Source organism: Schistocerca serialis, unplaced genomic scaffold (genome assembly GCF_023864345.2).
Source record: "Schistocerca serialis cubense isolate TAMUIC-IGC-003099 unplaced genomic scaffold, iqSchSeri2.2 HiC_scaffold_1153, whole genome shotgun sequence".
NCBI classification, from domain to species: domain Eukaryota; kingdom Metazoa; phylum Arthropoda; class Insecta; order Orthoptera; family Acrididae; genus Schistocerca; species Schistocerca serialis.
The window spans coordinates 197,501-202,500 of record NW_026047352.1 but is presented as its reverse complement, the minus strand read 5'-3'; the positions used below and the strand labels follow the sequence as shown (position 1 = coordinate 202,500).

The window sequence follows — 5,000 nt, the reverse complement described above, 5'->3', positions numbered from 1 at the left end:
TTCTGTTCGTCTTGCGACGATCCAAGAATTTCACCTCTAACGTCGCAATACGAATGCCCCCGCCTGTCCCTATTAATCATTACCTCGGGTTCCGAAAACCAACAAAATAGAACCGAGGTCCTATTCCATTATTCCATGCACACAGTATTCAGGCGGGCTTGCCTGCTTTAAGCACTCTAATTTGTTCAAAGTAAACGTGCCGGCCCACCGAGACACTCAATAAAGAGCACCCTGGTAGGATTTCAACGGGGTCCGCCTCGGGACGCACGAGCACGCACGAGGCGGTCGCACGCCTTCGGCTCGCCCCACCGGCAGGACGTCCCACGATACATGCCAGTTAAACACCGACGGGCGGTGAACCAACAGCGTGGGACACAAATCCAACTACGAGCTTTTTAACCGCAACAACTTTAATATACGCTATTGGAGCTGGAATTACCGCGGCTGCTGGCACCAGACTTGCCCTCCAATAGATACTCGTTAAAGGATTTAAAGTGTACTCATTCCGATTACGGGGCCTCGGATGAGTCCCGTATCGTTATTTTTCGTCACTACCTCCCCGTGCCGGGAGTGGGTAATTTGCGCGCCTGCTGCCTTCCTTGGATGTGGTAGCCGTTTCTCAGGCTCCCTCTCCGGAATCGAACCCTGATTCCCCGTTACCCGTTACAACCATGGTAGGCGCAGAACCTACCATCGACAGTTGATAAGGCAGACATTTGAAAGATGCGTCGCCGGTACGAGGACCGTGCGATCAGCCCAAAGTTATTCAGAGTCACCAAGGCAAACGGACCGGACGAGCCGACCGATTGGTTTTGATCTAATAAAAGCGTCCCTTCCATCTCTGGTCGGGACTCTGTTTGCATGTATTAGCTCTAGAATTACCACAGTTATCCAAGTAACGTGGGTACGATCTAAGGAACCATAACTGATTTAATGAGCCATTCGCGGTTTCACCTTAATGCGGCTTGTACTGAGACATGCATGGCTTAATCTTTGAGACAAGCATATGACTACTGGCAGGATCAACCAGGGAGCTGCGTCAACTAGAGCTGAGCAGCCGGCCGCCCGGGAGTGTGTCCCGGGGGCCCGCGCGAACACGCAAGCGTCCGCTCAATTATTCTGCAAACAGGAGGAGGCTGAGCTCCCCTGCACAACACACCTCGAAACCCTCTCAGGTCCCGGCGGCGCGCAGCGCCGTCCTAAGTACTTGGTCGGGTTCGAGAGAGGCGCAATCGCCCGGAGTTAGGCGAGTAGACGCTTTAGGTGCGACCACCCGTGCTCCCAACTGAGCTTGCCGCTGCCGACAGAGGCCCGGGAGCGTGCTGTCGTGGCATTGCCGGCGGGAGACAACACGCGCCACCTACGGTGACCGGCAGCTCCAACGCCAGCGCCACAGAAGGACAAAAGCCCCACTTGGGTGCCGAAGCGAACTCTCCCAGCACAGCGCACGCGCCAACACGTCCGCACAGCTGCGATACAAACCACCTGCGAGAACCGCTGGGGCGACCGAGCAGCAGACGGCGTCGCGGCGCCGAGCGCCGGGCGGCGGCGCATCCTCAGCGCACACAGTCCTCAATCGGACCAGCACACTGCAGATGGCCACCGCGCTTCGCACCGGGCCCGCGAGGACCTACTTTGGCCGCAAGGCGCCGCGAGCAGGGGGCGCCGGCGCGCAGCTGCGCCGCCTGCCGCGTCCGTCGGCCGGCGCGCCTGCCACTGGCCGCCCCCACCAGCCGGCTGTAGCGCGTGCGCCCACGCACCGCGCTGCCAGCACGCCGGGCGGCCCCCCCTCACCGGCCGGGGACGGTCCCACCCAGCCACCGCCGCGTATCGCCTCACACCCAGATCCCCCCCCCCCCCCCCCCCCCCCACCCTTTCACGTTCGTGGGCATGGTGGGTCCCCTTTCACGTTCGTGGGCATGGTGGGTATCCATGAAACAACCGGTTAATAGCTCGACCGATCGTCGCCAACACTGATTCACCTCTAGCGAGAACAACCGCACCACAACGGGTTACCAGTTGTTCATTTGCGTAACGTCACCAGCAAACGTAGACGTCCATCGCCATTTGCAACGAGTATTGCATGCCTGTGTCAGGTGTCACAACACACTACGTCTGCCCACATAGACGCAACAACATGTGCACGCCTAGAGAACACGTGGAAGGTAGCCCCCGTACGTATGCGGTGTCCATTGCGCGAACGACTGTCAGCCGGCCTCTGCAGCATGTCGCAGATGTGGAACGCGGTGCAACATGCTATCACAGTGTGTGAGAAGAGACGACTACGTCCGAATACACGCTCCACTACATCAACAGACTGCTCATGCTGATCGCCATCCAGGGCGTCCGTTCCTCCCACACGTCTGAATGGCGTACCACACTGCAATCCAGCTCCTAAAGGGAGACGACACGTAGCTGCGTCCACAATATTTGGACTGTATGGTCCGCCGTTGCTAGGCGCAGTCGTCGTACGGTCACACATGTGCCACGATGTATCATTCAGTACATACGGACCAATGTGCAGCACAGTTTGTGGGTTTTGCGTACATCCGCGGACAGGTGACAGGCCGTACCACAACGTAGGCTGAGTACGTCGGCATGCGAAGGGCATTGAACATGCAAACTTCTCAACGACCAGCTTGCGAAGGCAGGGGGGAAGGGGGGGGGCATGTACGTCCTGCTGCTATCCACATTACAGTGTATAGCAGGAGCATGTGGAAAGTCAGCAACACTTGCAAGGTGTTTAACATGACGCGATACACAGGGGACCGGGCAGTGCGAATAGCGAACTATATTGCGAGGGTTGCGGTTAGGCAACACTACACTAATTTAACGAGTTGCATAACAATTACAGAGCAGGTTCAGCGACAACGTGCGTCAGGTTAAGGCGCAATATAGGTTAGGTTGAGGCGCAATATGGGTTACGTTAAGGCACAAATTAGGTTACGTTAAGGCACAAATTAGGTTACGTTAAGGCACAAATTGGGTTACGTTAAGGCACAAATTGGGTTACGTTAAGGCACAAATTGGGTTACGTTAAGGCACAACATGGGTTACGTTAAGGCACAACATGGGTTACGTTAAGGCACAACATGGGTTACGTTAAGGCACAACATGGGTTACGTTAAGGCACAACATGGGTTACGTTAAGGCACAACATGGGTTACGTTAAGGCACAACATGGGTTACGTTAAGGCACAACATGGGTTACGTTAAGGCACAACATGGGTTACGTTAAGGCACAACATGGGTTACGTTAAGGCACAACATGGGTTACGTTAAGGCACAACATGGGTTAGGTTAAGGCACAACATGGGTTAGGTTAAGGCACAACATGGGTTAGGTTAAGGCACAACATGGGTTAGGTTAAGGCACAACGTAAGTTAGGTTAAGGCACAACGTAAGTTAGGTTAAGGCACAACGTAAGTTAGGTTAAGGCACAACGTAGGTTAGGTTAAGGCACAACGTAGGTTAGGTTAAGGCACAACGTAGGTTAGGTTAAGGCACAACGTAGGTTAGGTTAAGGCACAACGTAGGTTAGGTTAAGGCACAACGTAGGTTAGGTTAAGGCACAACGTAGGTTAGGTTAAGGCACAACGTAGGTTAGGTTAAGGCACAACGTAGGTTAGGTTAAGGCACAACGTAGGTTAGGTTAAGGCACAACGTAGGTTAGGTTAAGGCACAACGTAGGTTAGGTTAAGGCACAACGTAGGTTAGGTTAAGGCACAACGTAGGTTAGGTTAAGGCACAACGTAGGTTAGGTTAAGGCACAACGTAGGTTAGGTTAAGGCACAACGTAGGTTAGGTTAAGGCACAACGTAGGTTAGGTTAAGGCACAACGTAGGTTAGGTTAAGGCACAACGTAGGTTAGGTTAAGGCACAACGTAGGTTAGGTTAAGGCACAACGTAGGTTAGGTTAAGGCACAACGTAGGTTAGGTTAAGGCACAACGTAGGTTAGGTTAAGGCACAACGTAGGTTAGGTTAAGGCACAACGTAGGTTAGGTTAAGGCACAACGTAGGTTAGGTTAAGGCACAACGTAGGTTAGGTTAAGGTACAACATAGGTTAGGTTAAGGTACAACATAGGTTAGGTTAAGGTACAACGTAGGTTAGGTTAAGGCGCAATGTCGGTTAGGTTAAGGTACGATATAGCTTAGGTTAAGGTACACATTGTTGTAGGGAAAGGTGTATTTGGGGGGGGGGGGCGGCGGCAGGTTCGTTGATAGTGATTATCGTAAGTGCATGCCTGCGGGATCATCCGATTTGTCACGTCAGGATGCACTTGTGGCTCATGACAGGCGGCGCTCCGATTCCAAGGTTGTGGCAGATCTGTGTCTTTCATTCCTGCCATTGTTTGTGTACTGTGACAGGAGGCAGTATGGTGATGTTGGGTGCACCCCTGTGTAGGACATGTGTGGGTGTTCGTGGCTTAGCTGAGCAATGGCGGATGTCGGAAGGGTGGGATATTCTGTTTTCTGGGTGGACCTCCCGGTCTGGTTATGATAGTGTGGATTGTGTAATGTGGCGGAGAGGATGCACCGGATGTTCTTCCATGCTGGTGGTTAGATATTGTGTGTGTGCCTGTTAGAGGCAGAGAGTAGTGTGTGATAGTGTCTGGCTGACGTGTGGTTCTCATTGTGTGCAGAGTCTTTCAGCATGTATAGGGACGGTTGTATATATTATCTGTATTCTGATGGCTCTGCATTTATTACTAATCAGTGCCGTGTATACGGTTACTCTGGTTCCAGTCGAAACTGTTCTATCTCTGTACATTAGTGACACTGCGGCTCCACTATGTTGCTGCCCCTGTCGGCCGTTTCCCCCAGTGTATGGCTAGTGATTATCAGCAATCAGTCTATTAGTCAATACCGGTAGTGTGACGACTTCAAATGTCCGGGATGGGGGAAGCTAAACCCTTCCCGTGGGTCAGGGCCTAGAAAGACTCTTCCCACGCAGGAGGCTCGGACTGTCGTTACTCTTCCGAGAAATATATTTGCCCA

At 53.1% G+C, this 5,000-nt stretch overlaps 1 non-coding gene across 1 annotated transcript in view; it reads right to left on the bottom strand.

Moving 5' to 3' along the window:
* The window catches only part of LOC126432759 (small subunit ribosomal RNA), a 1,909-nt gene extending 876 nt beyond the window's left edge, over nucleotides 1-1,033 (bottom strand). Inside the window, exon 1 of the ribosomal RNA XR_007578203.1 lies at nucleotides 1-1,033. This exon is cut by the window's left edge and continues 876 nt beyond it. This is a non-coding gene — a ribosomal RNA (small subunit ribosomal RNA).
* Between the last annotated feature and the right edge of the window lie 3,967 nt (nucleotides 1,034-5,000).